We start from the raw sequence: 19,062 nt of genomic DNA, 5'->3' as shown, positions 1-19,062 counted from the left end.
TTAATGTGGAGGTGTGCAGTTTCAGCGGCAATGCTCAGACACCAGGGCTGCATTTGCTTTAGGAGATTTAGAGTCATATTAATGGCTGTCTCTGGGAACTACTGCTGGAAGGGATGCTGAGTGTGCCACCTTCTGCCACGCAGAGCTGAAGTGGAGAAGAGAGTGCTAGAGACTCTTTGAAAGCTGATGTGATTTCATTGGTTTCAACAATATTATTATCACCAATTAACTCAGGTCCAAAGAGAATTTGTACAGCATTGTTTATGTATTCCTCTGCAGGTTTCTTCCCATATCAAGTACAGCATTTTGAAAGAACAGCATCATGTCCTCAGAACTTACCAGTAAAGAGAAAATGTTTACAACTTGTCTCTGAACAGCACTGCATGGATGATGGAACACTTCTGAAAGAATATCTGTGAAGGAAATAAACCCATTAATTGAACAGAATTACTGCTCGCCAAAGCTACATGTTTGAGAGGTCTCTACAGTATTCAAATAACTATTGAACCATTTGGCACATCCCTAATAAAAACCTTTATCCATTAGCCCCATTGGTGCATGCTTAGGCAAATTAACTCTTTTATATGTAGATCTAAAGAAAATGGTGTGTTATAATTAAATGATTCTTTTGGGGGCAGTAAACCTCTCTTCAAACAGCTTGAATATTAGTGCAGTCGTTTTTCTTTCAGCCCTACTAATCACAGCAAATTTAGCTTGCACAGCCAGAGTCAGGGTGCATGGTACAGGACATTCTGGCAATGGTGATGAACAGATCCCACAAGAGCTGGTGTTTGCTTTATAAGAGGATTCTATCTGAAGTTAATGTAAATGTATCTGGATCCTTGCTGCTCGTGAAATCGTGTGGCTGTTTAAGATGTCTGGTACTTGAGATAAGTGTAGGTCACAGCCCACCCCACAGAAGCCCATTGTCTGACTGGCTTTGGATTGGAACAGAAGATCTAGAGGACAAATGGCAACTGGAGCCATCACATTCAAAAACAGAATCCTCCCTCCTCCAAGCCACTCAAGCTGTTCACCCCAGTTTCTGAATAGTTTGAAATTGATTTGAATTCGGTGGCATTTTGAACATTCCTTCTGATAGGTGGAAAAGGCACCAGATACTGAATCATAATGGAGCAGACCCATCATTACCTTGATGAATAATATTTAGGCCAGGATTTCCTGACATGGCTACCAATGGCTGGGCTCTGATATTTTGAACTGTACCTCATTTACTGGAAGTGCTGAATACCTGTTTTTCTGAAAACTGGGCTCTATAGACAGGCCCTGTTCTGGCTTTTAGTTGCAAAGCTAAATGCTCCACGTTTAAATGCTGTAATCTCCAGAGACAGCACAAAGCTGCTTTCAAAATATACAAGTGTATGTGTTAGACTTTAGATTTTTGTCTAGGATATAGAAAGCAGTTTTTATATTATTACCAATTTTAGTCTTGGATTTCCACATATCTACTGGATATCTACTGGAATTACCAGAATGATTTATTTATTCATACCTCTTTTTCTTTGCTGTTTTCTATATTTTCTACTGTCAGGCTTGTGGGTGTGCTCCTGCTGAGGGGGACAGGTGATTGCTGTCAAACAGTTCCAGTGCAGTTGGTTGGTGGCTGCATCTAGCACAAGCCTCTGTTGTCAACTACATCATTTTATTGGCAATGAGGATCTATTTTTGGTTTGTCTCGTTTGTTGTCTTTTGGGTTTGTTTTTTTTGGGGGGGATTTTTTTGAGGAAAAGAACTTACAGGGACTCCAAATTCTCTGGTTTGCCTTAAGGTCCAGCTCTGCCTGCATCTTTATGTTCTTCTGGGGAATGGTGGACTCCCACCCAGCCACTGTCATCACACATCTATCACTTTCCCCTGGGCTTTCTGAAGGACCTGGTGCCTTGGAGCATCCAGATACATTTGAAATACTTCACTATCTGATGCCTGAGGTCAATAAGTTTGGGTGTTATCAAAGCAGAATCATTAAAATAGGACTTCTGATGGTATGGAATTATAATTAGGATTAGCAGCAAGATGTGATTCAAATGTTATGGACACTGCAGTTTTGAATTGCAATAAGCAAAGCAGATTTTATTTTTCTTCAGATTATGTGCTGCAGGATAAAAAAAGGGCAAGCAGTTTATCTCACAGGACCATGAGCTGCCTTCAGTTTGCACATGCAGCTTACATTGGTGGGAGTCCCAGTGTATTCTGAGGACTCAGTCCAAACCTGACAAATATCTTAAGGGGAAGTGTTCAAATATGAGCCATCCAATTTGTTTGCTGTTCTAAACTGAAAATTAGCACACTTAAAATGGCTAAATTCAGCATGCATATGGATCTCTCAGGTCTCACCACCCTCACAGGGAAGAATTTCTACAAAATACCTAATCTAAACCTGCCCTCTGACACTTTGAAGCCCTTTCCTTTTGTCCTATCACTAATGTCCCTGCCAAAAGTTGCTCTCTGCCTCTCTTGAATCCCCCTTTGGGTATTGGAAGGTGCTAAAACCTTCTCCCAGAGCCTTCTCCTCTCCAGGTGAACACACCCAGCTCCCCCAGCCTGTCTCCACAGCAGAGGTGTCCCGGCCCTCAGAGCAGCTGATGTTTCTGTGTTCATTTATATTTTGCCACTGTAGAATGTTTTTAGATTTTTATTCCCACCTGAGGAGGATGATGTTGGCTTTGCTCCTCATCAGGCACTGATTAACACTGTGCACTGGCTTTTTTTCAGTCTGACTGGGCTTTCCAAAGGTGGTAAGAGAGACACAATTTCCAAGAAAACATCACTCCTTTCTTCTTTCAGGAAAACAAGGTGAGTCCTTTCTCACTGATTCTATGGGATGAAAATTTATCCTTTAGAAATTTGGAGAAGCATAGAAACGTCAGAAACATGATCATTACTCCACAATGGTTTGTTTCAGTGCTCTGTGTTTGTGGGGGTCACTGGTTCACTGCCAGGGAAGTGCAGCTTGGCTCCAGCTGTGATTCAGAGCAGTTTCCTCAGCTCTCAGCATCGGGGCTGTTTAACCTTGAGGCTGCTGTGCTGTATCAGTGGTGATGCCTCATGTGCAAATGTGCTGCTTTGTAATGCAGAGCCTGTACCTCCTGTGTCCTACCTTGCAGACTGCACTCAGTTTTTTGGAAGGTGAAGCATTATTTTCCACATCTCTCCCGGGATGTATCGAGAGCCTACTGAATTCTGTAAAGACTTGGTATTTAGTTTGCTTACCAGTCTCTCGCTATTATCAGATACAAAAGGAAATACATAATGTAGCACACAGAAAAGAAATGATGTTTCAGCATTATGTAAAAATCGCTGCTGTTCCACTTATTTGAGATGTTCTTTGAATGCCAGGAAAGGTCTTTTGGCATCTTAAGTAAATCTCATGTTTCCTGGTAGTGGGTGCTGTCAGGAATCACAGGTGCCAAGTTCTAGGGTCTCAGGTCTGACTTGAGAATGAGCAATTTCAGACCCAAAGGAGGCTAGAAACATTCGGGTTATACAGAAGCAGAAAATATTTTTTTTTTCTCTCTTTTTTTTTTTTTCTCTCTTTTTTTTTTTTTTTTTTCCTTTTCTCATCTCATCAAAGAAATAGTGACCAAATTCTCATGGAAATTCATATCTCAGGCTCAGGCAGTGGCCAGGTTTTATCACTTCACAGATCACAGTGCTCCAGCTGATGACAATGAGCCACAGCAGTTTTAATGTTCCTAGAGTCCTTGCTATTCTATCTGAAAAGCAAGAAGCAGCTCTTGTTAATCTGGCTGGAAATTTTCTGAAGGCCTTTGCCTCTATTCAAAGAGAAGGTTCATTGAAACTGAAGCATGTGGAAAAAACCCACTGAACCTTTGACAAATTTCTCATGTAGCTAGGTTTTAGGGTCCTTGAAGCTATTACATTCCCTACCAAGTACTCCCCAGCTCTCTGGTTTCCTAGTGCCATTGATGCTTGCTGTGGGAATAATTGTTGCCCTGGTGGGGAAAGAGAGACTGAACTCTTTAAAAAAAATCTTTTCTGCAGTTCGTAAAAGTAAAAAGTAGTTCATAATCTGCCTTCACCTTGATACCCCCAAAATTTTGCAGCACATTTATTCTAAAAATGAAATTTTCCACATGGGGTGTTATTCTGGCTCAACTTTAACTTTCTGCACTAATTACTAAGCCACTTTGTTGACTCCTAAAGACTTTTTACTTATAAGCATTTTTTTTTTGGTAATTAAACTGTGTAAGTAATTCAGCTGGTCCTGTACATGGTCTTATTTACAATGTCATTAGGACCACTGCAAGAAGAGTGCAAGCAATTAGTGATTTAATCCTAGTGAAGAGTGCTTTGAGTTTCAGGTTTGGCTTTTTGTGCTTTTAATCCTTCCACACCTCCCTCTCTAAGAATGATGGTAAAGGAATACACAACGTGTTCAAGATTATCTCAAGGAGAGAATTCCAGTTTGGGGAGCATAATTGCTTTATATTTGCATGGGCTGCACATGAAATATATTTTTTCTCTAGAATAAGCAGTGCCACCTTGTCTTTCAACAGATACTTGGGATTCCTGGGTTCCTCTTCTGACTTAGACATTAATTCACTGTCTGGCCTTAGGTAATGTATTATCACACTTTCAAATTTATGTGCCTGTAGCTACATTCAGATACTAAAATAAGTGACTTAAGGACTGTCAAAAAGCAAGTGATTTATGGAGTTATGTAACAATAGAACACAACCTCAGTTCTGCAAAAGTTAAGGATATTTAATTTTATACTGATTAGTACTGTTCACTTAAACATTTGCATAACAGTTCATAGGGAGGGGGATTGGGTATCTAATTTAAAGCATCATATTTTGAATGTTTTGTCACTTTGGCTTCATGTGAAATATTTCCTTTTAAGCCATGTCTCTGATTCCCCAATTATTTTTTTCCATATTAGCCCAAAAACCAGCAATTACAATGTCAGTTGAGTGTGTGTGAGTAGAGAAAAGTGTATTACTTAATGAAATGATGCTATGACAGCTGTTTTTAAAAAAAAGGAAACAAAGACTTACGAAAGGTTCTTCAATGAAAAATTTACAAACATTTAGGTTGCACTTCTCTTTAATGAATTACCTTTTTGGGAGAAAAGGACACCTGTTTTAAGTACCCTTCTCCACAGATCCCTTGCTTGGACACTAACAAAGAGCAATAAGTGAGATGTTAAAAATTCTCCTGCTAAGAAAAAAAACAGTGCATACATTTCTGACATTTCCATAGCAGGGAAGAAGAATTAGAATATGTATACATTTATATATAGGTGGCTTGCAAGTGACTTTAGTTTTATCCTGAGGGTAAATAAGTGCTGGAGACCAAAGGTGCTGGTGTAGACAGGCAAGATAAGTTTCTGAAGCAAGTCCTTCTGGGATAGAAATAATGATCATTCCTGTGTGAACAACTTCCAGCCATTCCACCTATTATGTACCCATTAGAGTACAAGCACCTTGGACTGCAAATTACATATATGCCCTCCTGTACTTGACATCCCCTTTGCTCCCTTGGTTCATTTTCAAGAATAGCTCAGACTTTTTTCAGCTCCAGTAAAAAAATTAATTTTTACCTTAAAATGATTAGAAATTTTTTTCTTAAAACATACATGGCTGGATTTAATACTATGTTTTGTGAAATAGGTTAAATGCAGTTTCCTGGTTTCCTGCATATTTAAAATTATGACCCTTTCTTTTAAATTGCTTATGATGTTTAATAAGCAAATCAAGACCTACTTCAACTCTATTTAAAGCTCAGTGGAAATGCAGAAGGGTAATGGACAGAGGACAGGCAATCATCTGGAAATTATAAAAGTAGTGTTTTGCAGAAAAGGTTTATGACAGATTTTTATTTCCAGAAGGCAGATACAATTCTTTCTACTGCATCAGTTATCAGGAATTTTAATAATAATTAGGTGCAGAATAATTAACCATTAAATGCAGAAAGCTGTGGTTTTGTTCCTTGTTAAGGGGTTTCAATATTTATTTACTGCAAGAAAGAGTTGTATCTTTATTTTAAATTACTCTAGTAGAGCTTATTTACATTCATGAGCATGAGTAAATTATACAACCTTCAATATTATATTTTTGCTGTTTCATATGATCTTAATTCCAGCTCCAGTCATAGAAATCCTTTTATGTTGGATTCAAACTCATGTTATGTCTTTGTGCATTTGGCCAGGCCAGCCTGGCTGGAATCCACCTGGCTTCATTTGGCTTGTGCCATTCCCAATAGCTGGGTGTCAGGCCCCTCTAGCTTTTCATAATGTGCTTTTTTGGCAGTTCTAGATGGTTCTGAATCCTTGCTTACTGCTTCTTGTGCCCTTGGATTATTACTATTTCCTTCCTTTTTTTTCTTTTTTTCCTCTTTTCTACCCCTTTCCTCCTAACTTTTTCACTGGCTGTATGATTACAGTAAAAACATGGTGGAACACAGTAGGATGGATTTGCTGCTGGTGTGGTTTCAAAAAGTTCTGTTATTTGTGAATTTGGCTTATGCAGAAACAAAGAAAACAAACAAAAACCTGACTTATTGTCTGTATGCTACATGTAGAGTATTTTTTGGCGTATTTAAATAATAGGAAGATGCAAGTAAGGTTTCAGATGCAGTTTGGTCAGTTTGGTTTCTAAGAGTCCTGCCCACTTAGGAAGTTTTCCAACAAATGAGGCCAAATTGTCTCTATGCTGCTTGAGATTGTAGGTGTTGGTGATGGGTGGTTTTGGTTTTTTGGGGTTTTGTTTGTTTGTTTGGGTTTTGTGTCATTTTTTGTTGTTTGTTTTTTGGTTTTTTGGGGATGTTGGTTTTTTTAAATCAGATGTGCTTTTTTCAATTCAGACTACATGAAGTATATAATGCAGTGAATGACAGGAATATTTTTGTAAGGCATTTGTGTGACTGCACATAAAGTAAGAATCTTGTAGCACTCCCTTCTCATCAGTGTTGTCTCAAAGAAAATGGTTATATTTTACTGGGGAGTGGGACAAATAATGACAAAATCCACCCATTTGTTAAGGACATAAAGCAGGATATTCTTGGGGGAAAAACATCCACAGCTCTTAAACATTACATGATTAACAAGTAAGATTTGTTAATAAAATAAAATTTATGAGTTCAAGTTAACGCAAAGCTCATTCTTGAAATAATTTGATGTGTCTTATTTAACCCAGTTTTAGTAACTGCATTTCTTGTCAAACCAGTCAAGGAGGATCTGACAGTTATTAATAATGTGAAAGTTGTGTTAAAATAAACAGGAGGAATTAATGTGAAGTGCATATGCAATTCTGATTGACTTCCTTTCGCTGAAGTTTGTTCGCCAGGAATTTTGCTGTAGTTCAAGACCGATGCTTTCGGTTTGTCTTATGTTGCAGAAAAGTTGTATTCAGCAGATGGAAGGGCTCTGATGAATGCAGCACTTAGTTTTTTCTGCTATCCAATAAAACTGCAATGACACTGTGTGAATCTGGGAGCTCTCATAATCTGTGAGAAGTCAGGAGAAATTGTATTACAGTAATTGACTTCAGTAGGATCGAGACTTCCTCTAACAATTCCACGGGGCTTTCAGTAGTTTTGCAGTCTATTTTAAGGCATGTGCACACTAGTGGAAGTAGTGCTTCTAATCAAAATGAGCTATATTTTATTCAGACCTTGGAGACCAAGTAGGTAGAGCTAATTGGCTTATAACTGACCTGCTTAAAGGATGTCAAAATTGGCTGTTGGCTGTTCCTTTATAACATTAGTTTGATTGACTAAGAGTCTGGCAGCAAGATATGAAATATTATGAACCCAATTCATTAAAATTGTCCCCATTTTAGATCATTACATATTTTCAGAACAAATGGAACATACTTGCAGTATAAAAGAAATATGGATCTGTAAATTACTAACCTGTCAGCCTCCTCCTTCTCCTTCTGTTCCCCTCCCCAGAATAAAAAACTCCAGTTGATCACATGAAAATAAGGGGAGAGCAGTGGGGCATACATTTTTCTTGTGGTACTATGCAAAATAAGTGTATTTAAAAAAAAAAAAAAAAAAAAAAGAGGAATAATCTGGGCTTGACTTGCTTCCAAGTTATTTGGTTGCCTGTCATGCAAGGACTCAGTTCCAGAGCAGTGTGCATGCAGAGCTATCATTATATCAGAATTCTGCCTCTCTCTCATTGGGGAGGATTTTGTTTCCTTTGGATAATAGTTTTTTTTCACCTTTTTCAAATCACTGACTTTTCCTCTGCTACTCTCACAGCTGCTGTTCCTCAGGTGGCTGATCTCACCCCACTGTTTGTAGGATTCAGTTTTGAATGTGGCATGACCAGGGGAGGGTGAGATGAGAGGTGCATGTGCTGTTTGCAGGCTGAAGAAACTGCACTCTAGCCTGTGGGAGGATGGGGAATAGGGACGTTGCAGTGTCTTGCATGGACATTTTTGTACATTTGTATTTCATACCTGCTCTCAAACCCCTCTATCAGCATAAAGGCAGGAGCTAGGGGATTATTTTAGTTGTAAAGATTAGTGCTGAAACTTGGTAGTTGAGTGTTACCCCACCTGCTCACCCCTGGGGGTTACGCTCTTGCCAAGTGTTGTTCCTCTGAATGTGGGAGGAGGTGAGGTTCTGCTCATCACTCATTTTCAGGTGGTGATTATGCTGGAAATCATCTCATGGAAGTTTGCTTTGGGCCACATTCCAGCTGCTGCATTTTCCAATGTCCTTGGCTTTCTCCTCTCCTCGGGTCCTTGGCTCCATCCTTTCCGAGCAGGCTCAGCTCTGTTGAAAAGCAGCCACAGCCCTGTTTGCTCCTGGTTTGTTTGGGCACTGCTGCTGTGTTAAACCCTGTTTCAAAGGGTGTTCTTTTGTGTGTACACAGGTGATGTCAATGCCTTTTACATTCAGCAGTTCCCAGGCAGGGTAATTTGAAGCACATCTAGCCATGGGGTTGTCTAGCAAGTTGTGCAGAGCAGGCTGTGCTCTCTGCAAGGTGTTTCACATGAGCCTCCTGCCACAGAGCTCTGGCTACACGACCTGCAACCCCCCAGGAGTGACAGAGACACTGCAGCAGAAGGGATGATCTGCTTTCTACTGGGAGAAACCTTCCGTGGCATGGCCTGGGTGCCTTTACAGACCCTGTGCAGGGCATTGACCCTGCTGAGGTTTCCAGTGCCAAAGGCAATCTGTGCTGTCCCTGCATCATCCCCCTGCTCAGGGAAGCTGCAGTCGTGCTGGGCATGGCAGGGTGTGTGCTACAGTGCCTTCAGGAGGTGAAGGTGCAGCAACCTGTCCTTCAGCCAAAGGCTTCTGGTTTTTTCCTGCAGAATTATGGTACAGACAGAGCTAAAATTGCATTAGGCCTCGTCTGTTTGCTGCCTAAATCTGTTACACACAACACATACGAATTATAGTGGTACTATTCCATGTGAATGTGAGTTATGCATCTTATCCAAGCCTCTGGAGTTGTTCATTAATATAGATTGTTGTTTGTTCATTTTGGCAAAGCTCAGTAAATCCTACAGGGGCCAAAAGCAACTGAAATCCTCATTACCTCTAACAGCAAATGATGCATTCATCATCTTTAAGCCAAAAACACAGTCCCTTTTTCTTTCTTTATACACAAAATAGCTTTTTCAGGTTCTGAACTTGAGAACAGGAGGCTCAGCATAATGAGAACCAGTCTTCTGAAAGAGGCAACATGCTAGGGAGGATTTGCCTTTTATGCTTTTGCTTTGCCGTCTTTTGCTAATGTTACATTGCAATTCCAAACATCACAAGATTCAGAGATGTTGCTCAATGTTTATGTTCATCTCTGTGTTCCTTAGCAAACACTTTGGAAGTTGGTAAATTGAGGGTATCTTTCTTTCTTTGCAGCATGCCTCTTCCACAGCAGTTACCGCTGGCATGAAGTAAAATCTCAGTCATGCTCCTCTCCCACCCTTCACATTTCAAATCTCTGCTGGTACCTAGGTGGCACAGGTAGAAGTCTGGCACCCACTGCAAGAGCTTTGTAAATATTATGAGGAAAAAATAACTAAAATAATGATGTCTCTTGACATTACCTGTGGTACTGTCCAAAAGCTTGTTGCTTGTGCTCCATTTTCTGAGTTGAAAGGTTTTCCTAATTGCTCTTTTCTATGGTGATTGGGTAAATTTTAAAACAGTGCCACACTAGCCAGAATGAAGCAGTGCTTATTTTAAAGGAGAGATGATCTCCTGCTCTTCTTCACAGTACAGCTGGGACTTGCTTTCCCCTTGACTTTGGCTTGGAGGTAAACTTTGCATTGAGCCTTGCAGCCAGGCTCTGGGGGACAAGGGGAGAGGCTTGGATAGCTGGTGATAAACAGACATTTCAGACTGCACATCCTAGGGCTTAAATTAGCTGTAATTATGAAAGCAACATGGTTCACTAGAACAACTTATGATTGTAAGGATATTCTCAGTTCTGTCGAGTACATTTTTAATGAAGCTGAACCATACTGTCTCCCTGTGCTTCATCCAGCCTTTCCAGTGCTTTGTTCTCCTGCTGAAAATTTAGATTTCTTTTGTCACCTAGTCCAGTAAATGCTCCCTCTTTTACATTGTTAACAGGGGGATAGATGATAGAAAGGGCAGTGACTTGTCTCCAGTCTTCCATCTAAAGTACTGGTGTACAACTGCTTCACTTCAAGTCAAATTTATGTTGTTTTCCATGATTTACACAGACTGAGGACCAAAAATCAGCTGTTTGAATTTTATGCTTCCTTGAACCATTCTTACTGATTTGAGGCCTTGATATTAATCATCATTTCACAATATTTCTCTTGTCTAATCCCTGTCTTCTGCTTCCTCTTTCAAATTTTGCTGAAAGCTCCTTTAGCTTTTTCTTACCGCCTTTTCTATAGCACTCTGTACATCCTACCTTAACTGGATTGTCCTTTTTCATCTGTCCTATGTATTTATGGTGGGAATATGTCCTTTACTGCACATTAAATCCTTGCTGTGCTCCCAAGCCAGCCTTGGCTGTGTGAATTTAATGAGGATTTTGTGGTGGTTGGTGTCATAAGTTATCTTAGCCTGATTTTTCAAGTGTCTGCTCTTGGACTGGTTTATCATTTTCCTGATGTGGTGGTGGATGAGGGTGCCCCAAAGGCTGCTCCTTAGAGCAGGGATTTCCTTCTCTGAAGGCTGTGGCTCACCTGGTGAGGGCTGCACTGCTTCCCTCCAGGTCTGCATTTGGGTGGCAGGGGGGGACATTTGTAGTGGGAACCATTGTCAGGGAAAGGTTTATGTCTCCTGAGCATCTCCAGCGTGCAGGGAGGAGCAAGAATGAAACCAGAAACATATTTTAGAGCTGGGAGCAGTCTATCCCTTTGACAGACTGAAGAGAGGTTATGAGCAGTGAGGATTGTGATCCTGACAGTTCCTGTACGGCTGCTTTCAGGGCAGGGTGTGAGCAGCATTTCCTACTCCTCTGGAGTGATTGCCCCTCCTCAGGAGAAGCTGAGATTCTTCTGTAGTCATGGAAATTGTTCCTACTTGCAAACTATGGAGGGAGATCAGAACTGAAATTTGAAATTTTATTAATCATCAGTTAATCAAACCTAAATTGGAAAATCCAAAAGTGTAGTCAGGCGTGGCAAGAATCCAATTACACATCTTCTCACAGCTTAGAACAAAATCCCCACAGGATAATTGAACCTTTTTTTCTTTACCTGTATGTGTTCTTAAATTCAACTTAACTGGCAACACATCAAAGCAAGTCCTTTCAGGTATTCTGCTGGAGTCCTTAACTGCCCCTTGTAAAACACACCAGACTGCTGGGGCACAAATAATCACCAGTGTGCTCTGTGACTCCTCGTGCACATCTTGAAGGTAATTCAGGAGACTTCTGTGTGATAATGAGGTACAGTATCTCAGCTTCAGCCAGCCCATTGTCAGAATGACATCTGCTTTTAGTAACTGGTGGTGAGATGATGTGAGGCACTGTACAGCTTTCTTCTCACTGTTTTCAGGTGTAACAAATATCTACAGCTCCCAGATTTATAGGGCAGCTGTGATCAGATAATTTACAACAAAAAGTGCTCTTCTTTCACCTATACTTTCCTTCACTGTCCTCTAACAGTATCATGAGAGACTGTAGTTACAGTAATGCAGCATTTTTAAGCTTTTAAAATGCTTTATCCTTAGTTGACATATGGGACACGGAATTGGTTTATCACATTACAATGTTACTGGGCAGTTCAGGTCTGAATATGGAGCTGATAAAATATTGGACAGAAACACTGGTGCAATTTGGGTGATTCCAATGCAGATACTGAGCTAATGTGAAAACTAGCTGAGTACTGTGTGCCTTTTTATGGGGTGCAAATGATGGAATGAGACTTCAGGTTTTTGGGGAAAAAGCATTTTTTATCTGAGATACCGTTTATAGATGTGCTATGATTGCAAAAAGCAATTGTGGTTCAGTGGGAACTCCTGGTTGTCACCAGTTTTAGTGAAAAGTGTGCAGAATGTCCCTGAAAAGCGCTGTAGAGTGGGAGTCCAGGGTCTGTCCCTCACCCTGCCATGGACCAGCACTAAGAGCACACACAAAATGCTCCAGCTCACTGTGATCCAGGGTCACCCCTGCTCAATAAAGAGCACCCACCTTCCCAGGGGAGCGTTTTGGGACCTCTCATGGTTGTCAAATGGTCATTAACAATCTTATCATTCAGACAATATTGAATTTTTTCTTTAATCTCAGTTTCAATGGTGTTTTAAAGCCTGCTTTCATTGTTTTTCAAACCATATTTTACACTGCTGTTCCTTTCTCATGTGTTTCCTTTTATCCTCTTACCTGACAGGAGGGGTATGTGGGAGACAGTTTTATCTGGCACACAGTACTCTTGTCTATTGAACTAAGCAACCAAGAGAGGAAATAAATAGGCATTTAAAGAGATTCTTGGAATTTTCTAGGGACAATATATTGGTCAGAGGTTAGTTTTGTGATTTCTGGTATTGTACAATATATACTTTGGTCCTTCTGTGCCCCCTCTCCCCTTCCCCTCAGTCTTCTGCATGCTTCTTCTAAAAGCAAAGTTATTTTCAGAGCTGTTATGATAGCACAAGCTGTCCTTTGTGTATACATAGTGCTAGTTATTCAGTCCCTACATGAAGAATTTGGGGTTTTCCCCTCTGCTCTTCTGTGCCCTCATTCAGATGAGATTTGGATACTTAGGTCCTGCTACAGCCTATAGATGATATTTTCTTTGCTCAGGGTTTTGTTGTTTGGGTTTTTTTCTCTTCCTTCTTGGTCTACTGAAAGTATTTGCTGGGCAAGTTGCCCTCACTTTAGTGAGCAATCCTGGCACCTGGAAGTGGCACTGCCTCTCCCCTCTCTGCTGATCCCAGACCCACAGGGGAAATGCCAGTGCTGAGTGGCTCCATCTTTGTCAGGCTGAAAGGCTGGTTCATTTAAGTGCAAATTTCTTCCTGAGCAACCTGACCTCAACTTACCTGGAGCTGTAATATGAACTTTGGCAAGTAAATGTGTAGAACTTTTAATAAATCAAAGCACTTGTAGGCCAAAAAATCCCCAGGGATTCACAATTTTTTTCTTTTTCTTTTCCTTTTTCTTTTTCCTTCTTTTTTTTTTTTTTTTTTTTTTTTTAAGACAGCTTGTTCTTTTTACTCTCTATTGAAATTATCTGGTAAGTCTCAAGGTAGTTACATTCAGCAGAAGTGGGGAGATGAAGAGGACACCTGTACAGCTTTTTCTGCTTTTCCTTTCAGGATGGGGATGTGTCTCCTCATATCAGTGAGCCAAACTCTGCTTTAGACAAAATGAAACCCCAAGGTCAACTGAATGTGGATTTTTGGTGTCAAACAGCAGACACAGCACTGCAAAGGCTGACTTTTAGAATCCATATGGCATTATGACAATATTTCACTGAAATGTTTGGTCTGTGTGTTGTGGACACAGAGGTTTTGATACTCAAATGACAGATGCCCTTCTAAAATGATCTGTGTGACAACCTGCTCAGTGTGAGCCACTAGAATTTGATACATTTTTCCTCTTATCAACCAACATAATTTTTAATTGAGCTAGAAAAGAGGATTTTTCAAGGCATCAAATGATGAAACCCAATTGTATGCCAAATTTAATAGTCAATTATCCACACAAAATATGTGTTCTTTACATCTAAATATAAAAGATGGATGTGTTTAAAATCTGAGCATTGTTCTGCCTTTGCCTGAAGAACTCTTTAAGATCAGGAACCCACCCACTTGTCACTTTTATTTTATATATGAAACTGCAGAATAAATTTTCTTAATATTCCAATTTGTCAGAAAGATTTGTACAGACCAGGTATGGTGCTGCACGGAACTGTATCTGCATCTTGAAGTATAGAATCTTTCTTTGTGTTTCCATTACTACACCATGCTTATATTTCCATTTTCATCTCTCAAGGACAATCCATTTTACAGGCACTCCAGTAGCTTGAAGTATTTTGAAGAAAGGAATGGTTATAAAATTTCTGGTGGATAATTCTAATGCAGTTATCATTCCTTCACTACTGAGGCCAAAACACCATTTCAGAGGGATTTGAAAAGAGCAGTATGTTATTTCACTGGCTAGATGTAGAATAGTGCTGTGGATAAATCATCACCCCAGTGTTGGGTATGGCTTGGCAAGACCAGGGCTTGGCAGTCTGGGGTGCAATAATTTTCTTAGGAGAAGGTGGCAAGGAGTAGAGCACCCACAAATCTCCTGCCCTGACACAACAGAGGCAAAAGCAGACAGAGTTAGGGGACATCCTCTGGTTCCATTTGCCCTTTTTAAAGGATCTGTCCCACTAATTTCAGGGTCAGATTGAGATGGATGTGGGAAATTGCTACAAAGCAGTGTCTACAATAAGAATATTCAGCTTTTTTATATTTAATTTTTTTTTATTCTGTTAACCATTTATTGAAAATTCATCTCATTTGATAATTACTGTGAGTTGAATACACCAATAGGGATATTTTATTCCAATACAGGTGTTATCTCTGCTGTGCTTTGGCTCACCTTTAAAATATCTATAATTAGATTTGGAAAGAGAGTCTTTCATTCTTAAACTTATTGAAAAAAATGACATTATGGCATTTTGCTGTACTTCATAGAATAGTAAGACCAATTAAATTCTTCAAGATAATGGTGTTCTGAACTTGCATCTATTTTTGGAACATTAATTATATTCTGCAATGCTTCCTGTGAAAAATCAGAGACAGATACAAGCATTAGTATGTGTTAATTAAATCTGAGTTAATATTTTTGGTCAGGGCTCTGCAGTACATTCATAGATGTGTTTGCTGGTTACTATTTCTTGTATTTTTATCCTAGTTGTATTTTTCTGTTAATTTAATGGCACATATTGGTTTTTGTACATACTAGAAAGGCTCGATTCAATCACGTCAAAGTTCATTTCTCACCAGGTTATCCAAGATCAAACTCTGCTTTACACAGAGCAGGAAAAATAGGTAGTGGCAATAAAAACAGCCTCTTTTTCACAAATGTTAAACTGAAGGTCTTGTTGGTTGTTTGTCTGCAATTTTTCACCAAGCTTTGCTGGTTTGTTTGGGTTTTGTTTTAAGCCAAATCTCTAAAACTCTCAGTTTTCATCCCAAACTAAATACAGTTAGATTGGCCTTTTTTATCTGAAATGTTGCTGAAATTCTTCGTCTTCATTTCTTTCTGTAAACTTAATTCACGAGTAGGTTTCCTTTTGCAGCACTTGCACCAAGTAAGTTGACGAGGTTTTATATTTGTGCTCTTCATTTCCATTTTTATAAGGACATCATGGAAGCTATAGTGTCAGCTGGGAAGCTGAGCATATAGATGAGCCTGTGAGCATGAAATATTCATGCTACATCTCCCTGAAAGCCTTGCATTGATGTAGAAGGGCTTGTTTTCTTTCCCTTTCCCTCATCCCCCATTATTTTACACTGAAAAATTGGCATCATCTCAAAAAAAAAACTGGGTCAGGAAGATGCAGGACATGTGAGTCTTTCTGCTCTTCTGCAGGGCGTCGCTTCCAGCAGATATGGGAGGAGAAACTCCTGAAAATCTCTTTTTTTAGTCTCATGCCCCTACCCTGTGTTTCAGGAGGAGGCAGCTCAATGGTACTTGTTGCCCTTCACCTGATCATTTAATCTCTTCTATGTTTTCAGACTGATTTTTCTTTTTTTCATTTGTCTTGAAGTGATTTGTTGCAAAAAATTACAGTTCTGTGTGCTTCTGTGATATTCAGCCATTTCAGTCTGAAATTCTCATGAAAATTTTAACTTTTTGCAAGCTGTTGTGATAGGTAATATTGAATGTTTTTCAGGGATAAATTTATTAACATTTTAAAAAGTGAATCAGCCTTGAAACCAAGGATATTCCATCTAGAAATTATAATAATGGAAATATGTGTCTTTCTTTATTCTCCTGATATTCTTCAAAAATCATTATTTTTGGTGACTAAATTGTGAATGTGTGCTAGAACATTTTTTTTCCCACTGGAAATGATTTAGTCAAAATTTTTTTTTTTATTTCTTTATGGATTCTTGTGAGCATATTCTGGAATTACAACCCTAATGTGCTTATAACATATTTGAGACCATGACTGGAAATATTTTGATTAATAACATATAAATTCATATAACATATGACATATAATATTTTATAACATATAAATTCATTCAAATTTCCCTTATTTGTGAAAAATCTCACTGTTCTCAGAGAATCCAAGTAATATGTTGCCTGAAAGAACTCCAGATCCAACTACTCAGGCAACTAAACTTTTTAAGCTATTCTTCCAAATAAGCAAACCAGTTTGTTTTTTTTCACTAGTACTTTGCAGAGCAGAAGTAATGAACAAATATAATTATACTAATATACAAATATATAATATAACAATATGTTATATAATAGAATTAATAATTATTTTATATAAGTATTAAATAATAATTATATATGCTAATTGTATATATTACATATATTACTTATTTATACTAATATACAAATATGATAATATGATTATATTTCTATATATATATATAAATATATATATATAAAATATAATTTACAATAGTGAAGTAATTGGGTAAAAAGGGGATTCCCTTGTAGGCATTTTTAGCAGAATTTGAAAATGAACTTGGGTTTTCTTGCCATTCATTTGTCCTTTTTCCTCTTGTGTTTGTTAGATGCTGTCAGTCATTATTTATGAATGTATGGAAGTGTGCCACTGAGTTACACAACCTCTTAGAGGAATCAGTCCAGAATTTTCCATTATCTGTTCTTCAGTGGAAAACTTGGGACTTAAAATTGGTTATGTCTGATTTCTAAAAAGCAAACTCACCCTAAGATTAGGAGGAGTAATTTTTTCATGTTTAAAAGCTGTTCCATAGGAGTTTCAGACAGAGTGCAGCTGCTTTCCTTGCCTTCCTGAGCTGGGGAATGTGTTCCATGTTGCATTTCTGGAATTACTGGATTAAAGGTGATCAGTCAGGGGCTGCCCAAACACCCAGCGTGGTAAAGCAGGGGCACAGGGACTCCTGTAAGGATGAGCAGTGACACTGGTGCACCAGGGTGTGGGCTGTGCAAAAACTCCTGCTTTTCTGTTATTTGCTGGTGGCTCAAGATTTATAAAAGAGATTAAATTTATAAAAGAGATCAGCTTTCTACAGTGTCTACCATAATATTCCTGTTCCGTGTATGCCTTTTTGACATTTGCCTGTTTGCAAGAAGAGAATATCTCTGAAACTTTTGGTTATTTCTACTGATATTCATATTTTGAAAGTCTGCCTTACTCTTATGATGAAAGACCTATGTTAGTTTTCTCATGCTGTGGTCCTAAAGTTAATTTGGTAGAGTTTATAAGCTGTTTGAAACATATTGAGTCTTGCATCGTTTTCTCACAGTCACATTTGAAATTATTTGTCAGATAATCAAATATTGCTCACATTAGACCTTAGAGGAGAGTAATCTGCACAAACTGTGCAGTTGCTGATTGCCATCCCCTCACCTCCAAATAATAAATAATTTACAGCTATCACGTGTTCCTTCAACAGTTGAGGATACAGGCAAAAAAAGAAACTATCTTCATTTCATCATTAGCTTAATCAAGGCAGTGTATCAGTAACCTGCAGTGAAACTGATTGCTGAGGAGCAGGAGGAGTTGATGCCTGAGTAACAAATGAGTTTTTGAACCTTGGGCCTTTTGAATTTTAGTCAATTTTAACTAAAGTTCCTGAAAACTCTTAAGTTCTTTTCTAGTAGAAGTTATAGTATTTTGAAAAGACTACACGAAAAAATTTTGAAAATACTCAAACACCATAATTTCCCTGTTCCTTTTCTTTGTTTTTTCCCAGTGTGAAACAGGATTTCTTGAGCCTTTCAGGGAAGGGTAACCTTCAAATCCAGCATCTTTGACTGGCAAGGGGCTGCACACCCTCAAGGCCTGTTCTTGGCTGCCCAGCATGGAGTGCTGCTTTTTGTAACAAAATCTCTGGGTATGCAGCTTTTCACCATGGAGCTGAGAGCCAAAATTCAGCATCTGAGTAAAGCCAAGGCTTCTGGATTGAAGCTGAAGCAGAGGAGCATGAGCCAGGGAACCCAGACCCAGAGTCCCAGACACCAAAACCACAGGGATGTGGGACTCAGTTCACTTAGTGATGGAATAGCAGAACCTCTTCATGGCTCTAGAAAAATGCATTCACTATCCAAGCAACTTCAGAGTCATGGCTCTTACCTGAATTTTGCCCTTAAATACTTTGCTTCTGGATGATGAAAATAGTAGGTAACTGCACTCTTCTCTTGGAATTACCCCTTTTCTCTTTCTTCTATAATAATCTATTTTCCCACCTTCTTCTAGACACCCTGTGGCCATTTTTGTTCTTCTGTCTATCTCCAGGCTTATTTGTTTAATATTTTTTTTTTACTTTCCACAGTTTTAAAGCCCTCAGGTTAAAAAAGATGAAGAAGGCAGATCTGAAATGCTCAAGAGAGTTCACAGCCTGTAAAAAGAGCAGTGAAAATCAAAATTGGGGAAAAAATTACGGAAAAGCACAATGCACAGGACCTAGAGG

At 39.0% G+C, this 19,062-nt stretch overlaps 1 long non-coding RNA gene across 1 annotated transcript in view; it reads left to right on the top strand.

Annotated features, from left to right (window-relative positions):
• Positions 1-2,733: 2,733 nt before the first annotated feature.
• The window catches only part of LOC119704741, a 35,794-nt gene continuing 19,465 nt past the window's right edge, over positions 2,734-19,062 (top strand). Inside the window, exons 1-2 of the long non-coding RNA XR_005258031.1 lie at positions 2,734-2,814; positions 4,539-4,598. This is a non-coding gene — a long non-coding RNA (uncharacterized LOC119704741). The remainder of the gene's footprint in view (positions 2,815-4,538; positions 4,599-19,062) is intronic.

Source organism: Motacilla alba, chromosome 9 (assembly GCF_015832195.1).
Source record: "Motacilla alba alba isolate MOTALB_02 chromosome 9, Motacilla_alba_V1.0_pri, whole genome shotgun sequence".
Lineage (NCBI taxonomy): Eukaryota > Metazoa > Chordata > Aves > Passeriformes > Motacillidae > Motacilla > Motacilla alba.
The sequence above is the reverse complement of the archived record's forward strand: the minus strand, read 5'-3'. Positions and strand labels throughout refer to the sequence as shown.